This window comes from Brachycentrus maculatus, unplaced genomic scaffold (assembly GCF_059751285.1).
Source record: "Brachycentrus maculatus isolate JH-2025_06_01 unplaced genomic scaffold, ASM5975128v1 h1tg000055l, whole genome shotgun sequence".
Lineage (NCBI taxonomy): Eukaryota > Metazoa > Arthropoda > Insecta > Trichoptera > Brachycentridae > Brachycentrus > Brachycentrus maculatus.
The window spans coordinates 4991791-5011912 of NW_028280809.1; the positions used below are offsets into that span (position 1 = coordinate 4991791).

Below are 20122 nucleotides of genomic sequence, written 5' to 3' on the forward strand. Positions count from 1 at the left end.
TTCTCACAAATATACAAAAAATCAGAAGGCTCATTCTTTTGTTACAAACAAAAAGGTTAGTGCTGAGTGAGCGATTACGGAGCAAAAAATCACCTTCGTTGTTTTTCGTAATAAATTGGAGAACTAACGAGTTTAGTACGAATGAAATCAATCAACTGACAAGGCGAATATTGTTCTGGAAACTAAATATTATTTGAATTATATTTTAACCATGACATTATTTAAAAGTTTAAAATTGATAAATAGTAAAAATTTTATAATGATATGAAATTAGTCTTAGTCTTAACATTTATATCATAAAAAGACAAAAATATAACTGTACTATGGCTACGTATAATTGCGATTTAAAAATATGACCGTGATTTTTTTTCTAAACATATAAATAGGTAATTTAGTTATACTTTGGTTAAAATTTTGTTATACTTCGGTAATAATTTGGTCATAGTTTTCATTTAACCTGATTATGGAATAATTATTCCGAAACTAATAGTCACAAAGTAACGTGTTTTTTTAAGTGGTATTACACAATGTGAACGATGAATGATAAGGAGAGTGCTATTTTTCCATACCACAAAGTTAATAATACTTTTGATGTACAAAAAATAATTTGGTTGCTACTGAAAAAAGACCTCATTTTGATAGTATTACTGTTTTAAAAAATATTGCTCGCTTAGTGATAATTTGACTTTATCCAAAATTGACGAAAATCGAATAACACAGAAATATCTGGTATATCTTGTAAACATATACACCTTTAATATGACTAACTCAAGAAAAAAAAATTACGTTACAAGTCGAGAGTTTAAGCTAAAGTTGAATACATCACCTCCAAAATGTACAAAAACATTTGATTCCATTATTTAATGAATTTATGAATAATGGATGCAGATTATATAACTTTTTTGCATGATAATCAAAGTTCCTTAACCATTTGTTACTTTTAAAACTAAAAAAAACTGCAAGATTAGTTTTAAAAGTATTTAGCGATGAATATTGTGCAAAGAGGTTTTTCTGGAGAATCAAATCCGAAATTTCAACCACAGTACAGTGAAATAATAATATGTTAAAAGGGATGACATGAATAAGCTTTCATTGTTCATCGTTCAAAGCTTTAGAATCTACGTTTACCTCGCAAAGCTTTGTCTATTTTCTAAGTTAATTTCTTTAGCGCAGCTTTTGAGGGTAAATATGCACGTAGATATAAAATGTGCGTAACCTCGCGCGCGTAAAGCAGGCTAGGAAATGAAATACACGTGGAACGTTAGTACATAGTATCACATTATAATGACAACATTATCATAATCAAGAAAATGTTTAATTTCCGCTAGGAAAATACCCCGAAAACGTATCTCAACAAATTTGTCCCCTGCCACGTTGCTGGTATTTTAAGTAGACCCTTAAAAGCTATTACATTACATTAAAAGGTTCTGCCTTTTCATTACTTCTATCTAGAATACTTATATGTACAATACACATTATCTGGGGATGTAATATTTTTTACTTACAAAGTATTCAATGGTTAGTAAAAACATAAAGCATAATAGTTTTATAATTTATTTTTGAAGCACTAACTTTGTGATTTTCCATTTTTATAATTAAAATGTAACTTTGTTTTTAAATCACTATAAATATTTTATTATAACTTAATTATAATATCTACTGGTTTCGAAGCTAACCGGTAGACATTATAATTAAGTTATAATAAAATATTTATAGTGATTTAAAAACAAAGTTACATTTTGATTATTATATAATAGTATTAATAGTTAATAAAAATAAGTAAAGATGGTAAGAGTGTTTGAATTCCAGGCTGGAGTTCCCGGGTTAGATTCTCAGGAGGGACAAAATAAATGTAAGTGTTAAAATACTTTAATAACCTGCCGATGGTTATACCTGTTGGAAGAGCAACCATTATGCTGAACAATATCACGCCGGATATTGATCTGTTCCATGTGTCTCAGGGGGTTTTTCGAAGCGAGATTTTTCTACATCTTTAACAAGAATCTTTTTGCTTACTTTATAATTTATATTTTAATGTAAACGCTTTAAATATTAGTTTGTAATGTATGTGTTAATTATTATTGAATTAATTTAATTTAATTTAATAATTGGTTAATATCACCCTGGACTGGTACCTAAAGCGCAGGACTGATCACCTCACCTTCAAATGATTGACGATCAATTTAATACTGTGTCGATTTTTGCAGTGCCCTATGCACCATTTGGTGCGGATGAGGGTTTAAATAAAAGCGTATTCAGGATAATATAAATTCAGTGGGTTCCGACTGAGTATTCAAACTCTAAATTGATTCAAGCATATTGTTACAAATAGGAAAAAATGTGTCTTTCAGCCGATCTCATTACTAGAGTGTTTTGTATATACCTGTATGTATGTTACATTGTATTGACCTTTATTTGGTCCTGATTTTAGTTTAAAACTATAAGAAAAAACAGAAACGATATGTAATTCTTATCATCAGTTAAGTGAGCAAACTATTGACTTCGAAAATTTTAGTAAAATTAAATTATTTCTTAAAAATTATGTTTGAACAGTCGATCTCATTACTTTTAGGTATATATTGTAAAATGTATTGCCCTCTTATTTCAGATTTAGATAATTTACAAGAATAAGTGTTTGTAACTCTTCTTTACTTCTCTCTTCTTTTTTCTTACCGAAAAAATTGTTTATAGCTGTAATTCATATTTTTAGTAAGATAAAAAATGCAAGTTTATACTTGCATCTCCGTTAAATACGAGAGGTAAATTGTATTATTTAAACGTATTTTGAGTTTTGAAATTATATTTTTAAAACAAATCAGAAATTGGTTAGCTATTTTAACTTAGGATTAATGATGTTAAGGAGTAACAATTATTTAACCTGTATCGACCAAAACGTTATTTTACGTGTATTCGATTCGTTGAAATTTTAAGTTTCTAGCTGATTACTATTAATGATAAACACTTTTACGTTTTAGATTTAAGTATATATATTTAAAATCATTAAGGCCGTTCACTCAGAAACTAATAAAAGGAAAACTCCACATGAAGCCCTCAAGTCTCAACTAAGTCGAGTTTCACGACACTTAAACACCAAAGATATGCGAGTAAATTTAGTTATTAAAAGTTACAAGAGCTTCACTAGTTTAGTACTTTATATGACATATGCAAACAATACTTCGACTGCAAAATTTCAAAACCGCAGGCAACATACAACACTTCAAAGGAGAATACGTCTTTTGCCTAAGAATTAAGGTGCAAAGTTCTATACTGCGATGTAACAATATGAGCGAATATGCATATTTATGATACGCCGAGAGTCTGCAGACAAAAAAGGGTCTAAGGGATGAAGTGATGAAGTGACGGAGGGGTTAGAGACGGTCAAAGTGTTCTTGGGGAAGTTTCGCTAAAGCCTTAAGTAAGGCGAATTCAAGAGACGCCAGCGGACTAATTTGTGTTTTGTGTGCCAACAATTTGAATGTGAAGATATTATGCTAAATGTTTGCAAGTTCCCGTACACTTTATATGTCATTAGGATGAATTACAGTATTTACATCTGTTCTTCTCCCTTACAACAATGTTTCGGATGAAAAGGGTAACCGAGGGTGTTGGCAGAGAGGGTGAACGGGTAAGGATTGTAGGAGTACAATATAATGTATGTAATACGAAACACTCATATATTATATTTCCTACCTATACTTTTCTTACATGGCATCTAGCCAATAAAGTATATCGAATAAAAACTTTCAAGGAGTAAACCATATTGGTGATTTCATAATTATTTCTTCTTTCGTTACCACTTTACGGTTTAAACCAATAACCGTTATTACAATTTTAATAACGTAATGCTTTTCAAAATTAATCATTTTAATATTCTAACTAACTACTTAATAAACCGCTTCTGCGCAGGGGTAGGTAGAGAGAGTTGCCTTTGCCACATTCATGCATCTCCTCATATGTACCCGCAAAAAGGTAAGAATTAAAAATAATCCAACACCTTTTTCCACTTAAAAATAATCAAACATCCCAAAATAATTCGAAAAACAAGTAAAACAAGAAAAAAATTGAGTTCTCAACATAGATGAAGAGGAATGTGGATATTTTGATATTTAAATATTTTATGACCAGTCATAGACTGGTTAAGTGATCACTTTACACACGTGCAACATTTACCATTCTATCCATGATCGACAACCACACAACTTAATTTTTTGGAACTCTTACATACATATATCATCAATGTTATGACGCTATAGTGAGACGCTATATGAGTTCAAAAGAACCATCTGCATATGTTGGATTGAGAAAGGTTGTATTTAGCAGAGGCCCTTTTCTGGATATATTAACAGGAGATATTCAATATATTCAGGTTGTAATAAAATATAAATAAAATACATACATGTTTATACAACTATGTTTGAAGGAAGGTCCTTGCAATATATTCCCAAATTAACCAGCTGCCTGACATAGAGCCCAGTCAGGGACCCAAAATTAATGAACTGAATGAGTACCATATGAAAAGATATTTGTGTTAGTGGTTACTTATATTTTCTCATTTGTTCCTTGAAACATGCTTCTTTCCTTATGCTTTTTATATACCTATTTACTGTACCTTTTATTGCTTTAAATTCTACATTGTGTCCTGTGTTTTCTTACATGTTTTTCAAAGTTGTTGACCATAATCCCATGTCCCAAAATGAGAAATGGAAATTACTGATAGGGAATATTATATATATATGTGACTTATGTTTATAATATTATATCTTCAAAAAGATAAAATAAAACAAATATTATTTTTTTAAATCTTGCAAATCCTTCAGTTGTAGATTTTTCAAAGAAAACGTTTTGATATTATAAAAGCATAATATATAATGTATTTGACTCAGTTCGCATTCGTATGGACAATGGCACGTCCGTCATTTATCACCAAGATCGTCACCGAAATGGAAATATATTTTTACGAAACAGCGCAGAATGACAATCTGCGAGGAGATCTTATTTTTTGATGAACCATAAGCCGAGGCGCAAAAATATTTGACAAAAAATTTACATAATGAGCGCGTATCAATTTCGCTCAGAGGCACGGATGTATGGTACCTATAGATGCAAATCTCAAAGCAACTCAAAACATCTCGACACCCTTATTATTCTCCGGGAACAAAAGAATTATTCAAATACACGAGACTAGTGATGGGCTTACCCGGGTTTTAAGGAAGAACCAAAATCATTTTAAGTCTCCAAATACTTGTTACAAAATCTGGATTTCTCCACTTTTTACGAAGTTTAAAATTGACATTTATTCATTTAATTTTAAAATTGAATACTAATTTTTGAGTCTACTAAATGTCATTATATTCGTTTGAAAATGCTACAACAAGGCGAAACAATTGTCACAAAATTTATTTTGGATGTATTTTTTTAACAATAAAATACAATTTAGTAGACTCTTAAAATGTTTGAAAACCAGTGTTTGATTTTAACATTTAATATATAAATTATCATTGAGTTTTTCAAATTAAACGCCAAATCTATAAATAATTAGATGATTTTTTAAAGATGAGAATTACATTTATTATTCTAGTCACCTTGCTTACTATGTACGAGATTTATAGATCATTAAGTGGATTTTTGTTTTTTTCTACCTAAAAAAAGACGTTTAATTTTAATATGTGTTGGGAACAGGAGGGATATTCTAGTGTGGACCAATCAGGAACTTCTCAGTATTTTCTCATTGCTGCCAGGAAACCACGTAAAACTCCTCAGGAGAAGCAGGACTGTTGACTGTCGTTAACAGACCTTCCGTTGCACTAGAAGAAGGTGCGGCATTTTGTGTCCTAGCTTGGTTTATGGTACCAATGTCCTTCATTATTTTTTATAATATATGTGACCACCTCTCGTGACAGTAACTTATGAACTATCACGGATCCGATGTTAGGTCCTCACCCAGGCTCTTAGACGGCTGTTGTGAACTCAATCATGAAACTTCATGAGATTGATCATATATTTACTACTACTACCATCACGGTGTTTCTCCCAGTGATGTCGGTAACGACGAAACTCAGTATCTAATTGGTTAAATAAAACAAAAGTAAAAAAAAAAAAAAGTCATTTATTGCTACAAAAAAAATAATTGAAACATTTGTGTTTTTATGATTTATAAAAATACTTCTATGAAAAATTATTCGAACCGAGAAACTCTGACTCAAGAGTCCACCACTAACCACGGGATCACAACCCGACACTTATTTATTCAAAAGAATTATATATTTAAAAAATCAATAGAATTAATGTACTAAACTAAATGCTTTCATTGATAAACAACATCGCCTGATATTACCGATACTCGATTTTATTTCTAGTCACCGTTCGTTCCCAAACCACCAGATATATTCCCGTTTCCACCCGCGGGGTGTTTGGCAGCCTCCCATCACTACACGAGACGTATCTCTGTCGATAATGAGCGAGACGCAGGAGGAAAGAGAAGAGGACGGAAAATATAAACAGAAGGCAGAGGGGGCTGAATAATGAGAAAGATTTGTCACGACAATCAAACTGATGGGAACAACCAGCGGTGGCATGTCATAAGGAAGACGGGAAATGACACATTCTTCTCGGCCGGCCCCTCTCATAGACTAACGGTATTTTATGAGAACTAATTTGTCTCCGGTAAAAGCGCGAATAGAGCGGAATGCCTGCGGAGGTTTACACTAAGGACCGCTGATGAATTGAGCGTTTCAGAGGGGAAATTGAATGGAAGTCTATCACATTATTTCACTTCATTATCGAAATGTTAAATTAATCGTGTTCATTCGCGCGGAATTTCGACATCCATAATTTGTGATTTAATAACGCGAAACAATAGCATAAGACTTACGGCATATACATATATACACACAATATGTAACAGAGAGGTTAATAGGTTTGGTTGGTTGGAAGATATTTTTGTTGATTGGAACATATTGCTTTACAGCAATAAGCCCGCCAATGTACTTATTTATTTTCTGTACATGAAATTTAAATAAATAAATTAATACAAATGTAAATGTTCGTTGATTCAAAATCTTAAAAATTGTTCACCTATTGGTTAGTATTATTATTATTATATATATATATATATATACATGTATATTTATATATATATATATATATATATATATATATATATATATATATATATATATATATATATATATATTAATATTTATATATATATATATATATATATATATATATATATATATATATATATATATATATATATTTTTATATATATATATATATATATTTTATATATATATATATATATATATATATATATATATATATATGCAATGTCGAAATAAAAAGTTTCAAGGTGCCGCGATCGTTTTGCAGTACAATAATGTCATTCCGCGCACAAAACCCTTCAGAGTGGCCATGATCGACAGCTGCAGTTGACTTGCGGCCGATTGTGTACAGAATGCGATTTTTGAAACTGCAGAAATCCAACTCCGACGGCTTGTCGCAGTTTACCCCGACCACTTTAAACTTAAAGTCGGTATCCGCACGATACTATACACAATCACTGTCAAACAGGGTAAATAAAATAACATATACACCTATAAACACAGCGGTTATGTTTTCAAATGTTTTATTTGTGATAAAAATATATATATTAATTTTTTATTCATGATTGCTATATTTCGATCGCCATTTTCGAATCCCTTATTTTATCATAATAGTTATAGTTGTAACATTAGCAATGCGAAAAAGTTATGTTAAATTTCATATAATAATAGTAAGTTAAATTTCCTGAATACGAACAAATGTTTCACCATCCTTTAAAATATCATATAAAAATATCGTTTACAACAAAAACATGTTTTCACACAGCTTGATCCAAAATTCACTTTATTTAATTAATTATCGCTATAAGTTAATATGCAACACCGCTTATCATGACCCTGCTCAGGCTTCAACCTTTTAAGTTTCATAGCCTATGCCTACTCGTGAGTGGATTTACTCCTTGTGTTTAAAGTTACTATAATTTCATGCAATTCATGAGTGAAAATTCTAGGCAAAAACACTCGCAACATTATATGCCAACGTCTTCGTCTCTTTTACATGAATTGCGAACCGAATAATCTACTGATTGATTAAACAAACAAAAAATAATTAGTTTAATGAATGTTATACGTGCAACATATAACACAGAGCAAAGCTAGCCTCGCCAGAACTAAGCCACCCCACAGGTTCGGACAAACCGAGTAAACATTTCAACCGACACCGCCAAGTAATAACAAAACGGTAGGAAAGCTATTACGTTACCGGCGGACTCGAGTTTCGGTATGTTTATTTAGTGCGGAGGTGTTGGGACTTGATGAGAAATTATACAACAGTGAATCCGGACAGGTTAGGGGTAATATTACGAACAACTATAATACGACGTAATAATACGGATAAGTAGGTCAAACATTTGTTTTTTTATAAGAATTTTTTAGTATGAATTTTATTGTTGCGTAAATATTTTATTTATTTACAAAGTAGGGTAAAATTAAGACTTGAAGACACCATTTAAAATACATACTCATGTATGTGATTATAATCTACGACGAACGTAAGCCTCGTATATACCTCCACTTCCTTATTCTTCTTCATCTATGTTGAGATTTCAAAAAATTATACGACAAATAACTTAACGAATTGAACTTTAACCAATTGGAGATAACCCAGATTTAGCTCTAAATGTTGTAAAAATAAACTTTACCTTTATTTACCTATACTATATCATTATATACTCGTACGTATGCCTAAGGCATGGCACAAAATACTTACATTAGTTTGTTAGACATGATTGATTTATTTTATTAATAATTGAAGACTCAAGACTTTTGTTCGCATTTACTTAGCAGAGTTCAATATTCTTAATTTTTAGACAACTCTTTAACCTCTTAATACCACAGGACATTTTCTTTCATGAGTCAAAAATTACTCCCCTTTAGATTCTTGGTATACTTGAAGCCCCCCTTAAGTATTTAGTACATAGTTCATAAAAATGTTGCTATTTAAAATAACCAAAATATTTTTATAATTTTTGTCTCACCCTTTCTTCTTTATAATTTAACTTTGTTTCTAAATTCCATAATAAAAAATACATTATGTAATAATAAATAAATCGTATATCACACTTACATTCTTCCTTAATAATTGAATAATTTAATTTCTACAACTTCATTTCCATAAAAAAATGACTCAAGTGATCATCGTTCCACTTCTTTGCAGGGGTGCTAAGAGAAAATAGAAAACCACACTGTCTTGACAAACATTCCGCGCCTCTTTCACATTCATGTAACTCCTCATGCATAATGGCCGATCATTCCAACTCCAGACCTGAGTAAAAAATGCAATGCTGAGATCCACAATGCTGAAAGCTTTACCGATAAAATTAAGAAAGGAATGTTGAGATGGTTTGGACACAGGGAACGAATGAATGCGAAAAATTCATAGAAACAGAACTTGTTTTGTTACACAATGTTATGCCTTCAAAAAGAGTTATGAAAGGGTGGCCGTAACGTTGGAAGAAGGATTAATTTCTACGCGGTTGAACAAAAAATACGTAATCATCTAATTCCATTGTTTTCTGTTTTAAATGTGCCAACAAATTCATTTAATAAAGTCCGTCAGATACATGAAGCAACGCTAACAAACGTAGTAATTTGAGAAAAAGTATAAATGATACGGTTGAAATAAAACAAAAATATCTAATATAATATGAATATCTAGGTGTGAAAAATGAGCTTAAAATTATGGATAATAAATCAAACTCGAGAAGTTTCAATATAAATATGAAGGCAACTTATCATACCCATTGTGAACTGAAAGTCGAATATCGTCCTATTTATCCCTGTCATTCAACATAAATACTGTGAAGCTACATAATACATCATGGAAGAGCGCAACATCCTACCCGGAAGTTGCACACATTATGCTGTCAAAGGAACTTTAAAGTTCCATCCCTTCAAGAATATATTACAAAACTAAAATAAAAATAAAAAAGAGACACATTTGTGGTTTTTATTATTTACAAAAATACTTTAAAAATACTTTAAATAGACAGACTTTTCGGGTGAGAGACCATTCAAATACACTTTGATTTATTTTTGATAACGGGCCGCCTTTTTTCATCGTAAAATATTTTGTGTTTCTATGTAAAATAGGCAAAAAAATAATATTTAAAAAAAATATTTTTTATTTTAAAAAAAGATAAATATTTCTGTTTTTATTATTTACAACAATACTTCAATTATTTATCATACTATTTCTGTGAGCCTAAGAGGCTCATTATTAGAAATAGGTATTAAATTGTAGTAGAGTGGGTTCACACCGAGAAACACTGACTCCGCGAGAGTCCGCGACACTAACCACGGGACCACAACCCCACACAATAATTCTCAATACCTCAATAATATGTACAATACATTTAATAGTCAACTTAATTTAGTTATTTTTTTCTTATTTTTCTATTTTATTTTGTATCCTATAAAACCAATTAATTACATAAGTATGTATACTATTTTTGGATTACTTATTTCATTACATATTTCATTCAATAATAAATTTTTAAATATATCAATCTATCTAGAAAATAAACCACCTAGCATTATCCGTTGCTTTTTTTTAATTATTTTTTATTTAACTAGAACCCCATGGTACCATCAAACCATCACCGCCTGCAAGGTAGTTAAACCACTAACCACTACACTACGCAGGAGTAGAATATATATTATTATTGAGACAAATTCATTTTTAAAAAAACTATAAGTTTCTTTAATTTTGAAGAACAAGTATTTTTAAAATGTATATATATATATATATATATATATATATATATATATATATATATATATATATATATATATATATTTGGCTGTCCGCCTCCGTAGTGTAATGGTCAGCACGCTCGGCTACCGTTCTGGAGGTCCCGGGTTCGATTTTTTCACTGTCATATTTATTAAACATTACCCTGGACTGGTACCTGAAGCGGAGGGCTGATCACCTTTCCTTCATGTGTAAACGATAAAGATAATACTGCGTTTATATGAAGCAGTGCCCTATGCACCACTGGGATGCGGATAAGGGTTTTATTATTATTATTATATACTTATATATATATATATATATATATATATATATATATATATATATATATATATATATATATATATACATATATATATATATATATATATATATATATATATATATATATATATATATATATATATATATATATATATATATATATATATATATATATATATATATATATATATATATATATATATATATATAGATTCTTATATCAACGAGAATATAACTATACCTTAAGCGTCTAATACATGTATTTTTTATCTATATAATATTACACACTAGGAAAAATAATTGTACGTCAAAATGTTTAATATTCTATGTCCATGACTCCGAACAGTACGGCTGTCCAAACTTAAAACACAGTTAGGGACATTTTTTTTGAAAAACGAAAAAGTGGATTCTACTTAGTCCAAAAATGCAAAACAAAGTTTTTTTTAAAATGTCCCTTACTGTGTTTAAAGTTTGGACAGCCGAGTGCCTTTGATGTTTTTATAACCATCATAATTATTTTGCATATCATTTCAAAACTTACGAAGTACTATGATAATAGTTATATTTTACAAAAGTACCTACAGGATAATATAATATTTAAAACTAAGGAATTCCAAACAAGAATGATAAATTGTAAATATTTTTATAATAATACAATGACTATTTTCAATTCCTGGTGATGGAATCAAACGGATAAAAATATTTATTTATCTTAAAGTAAAAACTCAGCCATAATACAATATTTTTGTATTAATTTTAAATCAAACACAGATTTTTTGAGTCTACTAAGTTTTATTTTATTAACAAAAACACATAAAAAATTATATTGTGACATTCGTTTGATAATGCCCTAACAAGGCGAAACAATTGTCACAATATAATTTTTATGTGTTTTGTTAATAAAATACAACTTAGTAGACTCAAAAAATCTGTGTTTGATTTAAAATTAATACAAAAATTAAAATGGAGTTCTACAAATTAAACGCCAAATCAAAAAATAATACAACATAATCACCTATGATTGAAACTGAAGAAAATAAATTCCAGTAAAATATTCCACGTTATCAAAAACGATATTTTTATTCTACTTGATTCTTAAACGCTTTGAACGTAAACGTTCCTTTTCACAGGAACTACGTCCGTATCTTATTCATGAAAATACAGATTGAGTATAAAACATATCTGCTAAATGCAAGGAAGAAAATTGTATCTTATGGTCCATCTTAAAAAGGGAGAAAGGGGTAAAGAGAACGTGTCAACATTAATGGGTAAGGCTTAGTACATTTTATTCCATCTGTTCAGTAAAGAGTTGGCTCGCTCGGGACGAGGAAAATATCTCCTCGCTTGCATGTCGCCCTGGCAGTTTCCCGTTCAGTTCTGCTGTGGCTGTCGAAGAGAGTGCACGTGACGTTATCCCGTATAATTATTTGACAACACTAAAATTTCCCGCGAGTTTGAAAATCACCCCTAAGTAGTTGTTATACAGGACACGCGCTGAGTGTGATAATTGTAGCGTAATTTTTTGAAAACTGGTATGATTTTTTTTATATACTTACACATTTTATAAGTATTGAACATTTATGCACGTTTTTTTACAGGATATATATTATAAACGGTTTAAAAGTTGTGTGTTAAATATTAATACTAAAAATATTTTTTCTCGTGGTAATACGCAAACAAGAAAAAGCAAAAGCTGAGCATATATATAATATATACATAGGTACATGAAATTTTAAAAAAATTAAGAGACAACAAAATAAATATATAATGATATCGACATAATTTAAACTTTGTGGTTAAAATATCATCACATATCTTTCAGAAATTTGAAATTGATTAATAATGATAAAGTATTCAATTAACTTTTATTTGATAATCACTCAGTACAAGAATGTTGATGAGAAATTTTACATTGGGTATATTTGTCGTTAAATATAATTTTGATTCGTCTATGATATGCAAAAGAGAATTTAATTAAGACGAGAAAAAAATGACTACTAAAATTTATTCCTTCTTTTTATCTTTTATCCAGCGGTTATTTTCCAATTTATAAGATATCAGATGTATATATATATTTTTTTTCATATTAGGTATTAGGGTGTGTTGCAAGTGGGACAATTTATTAAGATTTAAAAAAAAAGACAAATTTTATAAAATAGTAAAATATTCGAAAATAATATTTTTGCTGTATTCGCTAAATAAATAATATTCAAACTAAAAAAATATCTCTATGTATGTGAATGTTGCAAAAAGGAATTGAATGATTTTTGAACTTACTCACATATTTAAATGCATTTTATGATTACTAAAATCATGATAATAAAAGCTTATTAAAATAAACAAATTAATTAATAAAAAATGGTAATAAAACATTGATTAATATACTTAACAATGTTAGGAGAAAAGAAAATTGTTGAATTGAGTAAAGGAAGTTCATATTGAACATTGTGATATATTGGTGGACACATCCATATGATATATTAAATGCGTTGTGGTTAAAATAAAAATTAATTTGACTAAAAAATAATTACGAAGTTGAAAAAAAAGTCTTATGTTTCAAAACAGGATATATTTGTAAAATAACAAATTAGGCTATTCGTTGAACAATCGAACCCAAGAACTCTTGCATTACGGTAACTGAGCACGCTAACCAGTAAAATACGAAGAAAGTCAGTCTGTTGATACTGGATTCCTATCCCATGTAATGTATTATATTATACTTTTTTGTGCTTAATAAAATATGAGGATCGTTTCGCACATCATTTCAGAATAATAAATAGAAAAACAGGATCCCTTCACAAAAAGTCGTAATAAAAGGATATCTTCCCTCGATCCCATTCTCGTCACAACTCTTGTAATACCTCAGAAGGATGAGAGTAATGCTGGATAATAAATCATAATAAAATGTCTTCGGGGAAAAAGCAACTTCCCAAACGGATATGAAACATCCCCTATTTTAAGTCGGAAAGTTTCATTTTCCATACAGAAACAATAATCGTGGCGGGTCCACGTGACAAACAGCTCAAGTTTAAAAGTTTCCTTCGAAACGCCATCCGGAGGAGCACCCCTTAATGCCTCGTCAAACAACCCCAATTACGAGGGGTGGTTACGTACTCATGAAAAAAAACCATTTTTAAATTTCTTGTGTAAGCTCGATAAATCTTTCACGAAAAAATACTGTAATGTTTATTGTTAATCAAGCTATAAATAGAGATACGTTAATAAATACGTTACAAATACGTTAGATTTTTTATTTAAGTTTTTTCATTCGGAAATATTTTTTATAATGCTCGAAAGCCGTTTAATACGATATTAGTTAGTGTTTTAAAAATGTGTGTGTGTGTGTTTGTCAGACATTTAGATTTCCTTTTACTATAATTTAAAAATGAAAAACATTTTTAAGTCTTTTTAAATACATACGACAGCGACAGCGGACATGGATTTTATGTATCACTAATCTATGAAATGTTTTTTGTTATTGATGTATACGTCATGCCGAACGTAGATATTTGGCTAATATCCATTTATGGACAATAAAATAAATGTCACTTAACATGAGTACAATAAACATGAAAGTAAATAATTTGTTGAATCGTGGGAAAACCCATTTTTAAATATAAAAAAAATTGTTTTAAAAAAGGTTTTAAAAGGTTTAGTCAAATTAGCTTCTCAAGGATAGCGAACAGAATCAAATAAAGAACTTGTTACATTAAAAAATAAAATGTGTACGTGTATGTAAATAAACTTATTTTACTCTCAAATGAAATGTATTCGGAATGAGAAAGCTTCAACACTTTCTCGTCCAAATTAATTTTCTCGGGGAAAAAATCATATAACGCCTAATTTTTATAAATATTACTAGAGCTGTTTTTTTATTTTTGAAATTTACGGTGTCACTATTTTTTTTATTGAATACTTTAAAAATAATATTAAATCGAAATAAAAACCGATAATTTTCATTTATTTCATCAAAACTCAGCATGTTTCACGAGGGCATAAAATAGGCGGACGGCAATGTTTGACGTTGATTTATTTACGCAAAATTGTCACCGGTAAAAAAATATTTGCTGCGAGGAAAATTTCTACATATTTTGCAGATTTTTGGTTTTGCAGAAAATTAAAACCATGTTTCATTTTATCTTTTATGTTAAGACTGAATATTATTATTTTTAAACTTAATGTTGGCGTTTTTGTGACAGTGGTTGAGAAAGCGTTAACTATATAAACCATCCCTCGCGTACAGAAGCTTTGGTACATCACAAGGCAAATAAAAAGCTTGTTAAGAGCTTTTTGTACTGTTTTCTACAGTGCGTACCGCAGAACTACCATTGTTTGCTTACAGAATAAAGCAGGCTGTTAAGCCCAGAATCCGCAAAAATATGACCTTGAGCGTTTAATCCTTAAAATACCATTCCTCATTTCCTTTACAAAAATATTTACGTTAATGGTACAATTATTTTTTTTTGTTGTTTTAACAGTAGAGCCCTTGGCATGTACTGCATAGCAAATAAAAGGAAGGATATTTAAATGTTGAAATCAAACACTGATTTTTAGAGTCTACTAAGTTCTAAATTCGATTTTTTTAAATAAAAAATAAATAAATAAAAAAAATCGCGACAATTGTTTCGCCCTCTCAGGGCATTATCAAACTGCTGCCTTTATAATATGCAACTTAGTAAACGCTAAAAATCAGTGTTTGTTTTAAATAAAAATGCAAATATCGTTTGTTCAAAATCTTTAATTCCCTTAAGTTTTTCACCGAATATTTTGAAATTTTGACACGAACTAACACTCGAAGACGCGTGTGTTTTTACTGTGATGTTTTTTTTACCTGTAACTGAATTTGAACATCAGCATCATTCGCAAGGCAATATGCCAATAAATAGGTATTACACTGAATCGCTGACGATTCGAATTAAAACATTTTTAAACCAATCATTTGCATATATTGGCTAATTTATTTAAGTTTTTTTTGCGTCTTAGGTTATTCTGAGTTAATTTATGAAGAAGAAAAAAGTATTCTGATTGAACTTTATACAGTTTCTTATTAATGTATGGGGTTGCATTGATACTGGATATTACTGCGCATATTGAGCCAACGTACATACATAATATGTATGGCAAGTGACGTGCAACTACGCAGTTATGACTTGGGAGACTCACCGTTGATCAAAATCACGACACTTATTTATCATCCTCAATTATCGTTAGCTATACGAGACCTCTCCCACTTGACAAGACAAGAATGCAGGGTGTAGCAAAAAAAGTGATACAACCCGAAATGGTTTGATGGATTTGACACATGAATATCGATCGATAGGAATATCGATTAAGAACGTTCTCATTAAAAATAATTAAACCAAAATATATATTTTTTAATTATAATATTTAGATGAGAGTGCTTTGTTAGTGATCTATCTGCCAGTTCCTCCTTTACACATTATAAACCCCCAAAATTTCATCAAGCATTTGTATTCGTTCACACTAGTAACTGTTACAATAACGTCATATTTTATTTCAATAGGGTTAAGGAAAATAACGTACGATTCATACGTTAAGATTATTTTTAAATATTATTAAAACCAGTGCCTTAAGAATCATTGGTTGGGGATGACGATCGGAAAAAGAATAATAATTTACCCCACAGAGATAATATTCTAACAATAGGTTACGAAAGGTTGGATTTTTTTATACCGTTTTATATACATATTACAGTACGAATGAGGGTGAGAAGAAAAGGGAAAAGAATATACTAAATATTGTTAATTTTGATAAAAAGGTTAAATTTTATTTATTGCGGTGCCCTATGTACCAATAGGTAGGGCATCAATTCCGTGTGCCCTATAAATACTGGGAAAAAATTAATTAGGGTTTATAGTGCGGGGCATTAATTTCTGGGATCAACTCTTTAGGGGATCATTTGATGTCAAATTGTCAGGAGATCAATCGTCGGGAATCCATGTTTTAAAAGACTTATAAGAATGATGGAAATAATCGTTTGCTAAGAAAAATATCTGGTATCACAGAACAAAATTTATATTTATACATAAAATCAACATATGTATCAAAAATAACAATCAATGTATGTATCAAAAATATTATATCAAATATTTTTTTCAAAAACAATACAATCAGTAATGTAAGGAAAATGAAGCAAAATTTGATTGGTGACGTATGCTTTTCTAAAAATAAATACGAAATTTTCAACCTGATGTAAAAATATTTAAGTATATATATTTTTTTAATTAACCAGACACATTTTATCTAATTATGATGTAGAACAATTCCCAAAGAAAGTATTCATTTAAAGTATTAAATTCCCTTTGAAAATATTGTAAAAATCACTTAGAGGTTGACTTTCATCTACAATTCTGCAAGAGAAGCTTTGATGTGGTAGATTTTTTGGTAGATTTTCACACACGTTTAAATACTGCGTTACATCGAGTTCTTATGTATCATGATTTTTGTTACACTCTGTATGAGCGTTGATTCATAATACAAGTATTAAGGAGTGATATCATTTAGATTAGTTTAAATCGTACGATCATAACTATTTAAATAAATTTCAGTTAATAACGGTCATAACATTCTTTCATTTAGGTATCTGACACCTTTATGGTTTTAATAAAGCCTAGCAGGATTGTTTATATGACATTAAAAGGCATTGAAATGTCCCTGGAGCTTTCAGCGAACTTTGAAAGAGTATTCAAGTTGATGCTAAGAATAAATCGCAATAAAACTTTATGATACAACGGTTCTTTTTAATAAGTTTTTAGACTTATCAAACGTCTACGTCTTCTTCTATTTTTAATCTTTATTTCTACTCAGTGCTACATAGGGCATTCTTTTTATCGATACAGTGTAAACTTGATCGTCAAATGCACGAAATAGAGGTGATTAGTAGTCAGACTTGCCCTTTGAAAAAAATACATAAAAAATAGTGAAAAAAATAACACTTGTATTTATGAAAGGGCATTGGTCAAATTAACAATTGGGAGTAACATATTAAATTTTATATTTTTTAATGCAATAGTAAACAAAACTACAATAAAAAAATAAATATCTAACTGTTCGAATTTGATCGTATAATTTAAAATATATAAAATGAGGGATATGTAAATTACATACATTAAATAATTCTTTTGCTCCACATGTCCAAACCATCTTAAATTTCCTTTCTTACCTTTTTTTGTTGTACCCATATCAGCTTTACATTATTTTCTACAATCTACGTATTTAACCCAGTTTTATATATAGCATATATCCGTTCGTTCGCTTAATATCCTTGGGGTCGCATTTAAACAGCGTTTATTCTTGTGTCATATTGTCGTTTCATGTCTTACAGGACTGTCTGAACCAAAGCACGGCGTACCATAATTTTCCACATAAAATAAAATTTATACCAATAGTAGCAAGTTTTTTTTTACCTTATAAATCGTATTCAGACTTAACTACATTAAGTGCACCGCAACGAATAAAAAAGTGTTAAGAGAATGTGAATTACATAAAGAACATGTGATCAGTTTCGCACATCAGAATAGTGTGAAATAAACATTATCAGGACTTATTATTAATCTTACCTTCATGCGATTAACGATCAAGTTAACACTACATCGATCTGAAGTGGTGTCCTATGCACTATTTTTAAGTTAAGACGACTAGTTTTGGAAGCTAAGCTTCCATTTTCAGGTTTAAATGTAAACTGTTAAATGTTTACATCTAGACATGTTTACAAGTAATAATTATGTTTTGTTGATATTTTCGTTTTTTTTTCGTTGTATTTTATACAATATAAACTAAATATCGTTTGTACTATAAAGGTTTGCACACTTCACCTCAAAGTTTAAAACAAAGATTCAAATAAACATAAAAAAAAGCTCTGAGCAATATATTCACAATTATATCAAATGAAATACTTTGATCCTGTTTAATACAGGCTGAAATAAAATATGAGACTCAAATCGAAATCGCAGTAACGCGTTGTGTATTTATATTGTACAGCAAGAACAAAAAGATTATTTTTCAATTTTCTACGTGACGTCTTCGTGAGGTCTTGTTATTTCTATTCCATTATTCTTCTTGTACCTTTCGGTGTATTATTCGTGAAAAACAAAGTCAATTCCGTCCGTTCACGATTATTTTTCCTAAAATGTGTTATTTCTTTTTCAACATTTGATATTATCGTGATTAGGAAATTTTACGGAGATATTTCTCTAATATGTTTGAAGTATAAAAAGATAATTCAAAACTTATTTCATGTTATATATGTAAATATTAAAATATACTCATTCCACAGTTCCATAGAAAGTCATGTTTAATATGTTTTTAAACAAGTAATTAGTTTTGAAAAATTTTCATGTTTAAAAAATGATTTAAACGTGAAAGATTCAATTTATTTTATATTTTTATTTATCCTTATTCCAAACTTTGTGGTGAAGTGTGCAAACCTCTAAAATTCATATGGCATATAAATTATCTAACAAATAATAAAAATAAATTAAATTAACACTTAACATGATTAAAATAAATAACAAATAGCATTTAAAAAATAATTTCGAATGAAATTAGAGATTTGTGAATACATACACAATATATGCACATACACTCTGTCAAATAAAGAGTTTTAAAAATGACTTCTTGGTATTCTATGATTTTTTAAAATAAAAGTACTATATATCCTATTGTTCAATAATTACATACTATTCACATATATTATTTTATTAATGTCATTAAATTTGTTGTATTAAAAAAATATATATACATTAATCGCTAAGCAGTATGGCCGACCCTTTCCTGGCAAAAACATCAATACCAGTTACGTAAATATTCTTTGGTTTATTATCTGATCAAAACAAATATGCATGATCTAAAAGAAAAAATCGTAAATTTTAACACTTTGAGGATCGCTCTAAAGTGTAACTTTTTCCAGATCAAGTAAATTTACGAAAACAATACGATATCCAAGAAAGGGTCGATATGATTAGTAAAAAGCTAAATTACTCTG

At 29.4% G+C, this 20122-nt stretch overlaps 2 protein-coding genes across 2 annotated transcripts in view; one reads left to right on the forward strand and one right to left on the reverse strand.

Annotated features, from left to right (window-relative positions):
• The window catches only part of LOC148311940 (uncharacterized), a 150499-nt gene that overhangs the window by 60424 nt on the left and 69953 nt on the right, over positions 1–20122 (reverse strand). The gene's annotated exons all lie outside the window — the stretch shown is intronic.
• Positions 12492–20122, forward strand: part of LOC148311941 (uncharacterized) — a 72088-nt gene continuing 64457 nt past the window's right edge. Inside the window, exon 1 of the mRNA XM_088278243.1 lies at positions 12492–12650. The gene's annotated coding sequence lies outside the window, so the exon portion shown is untranslated. The remainder of the gene's footprint in view (positions 12651–20122) is intronic.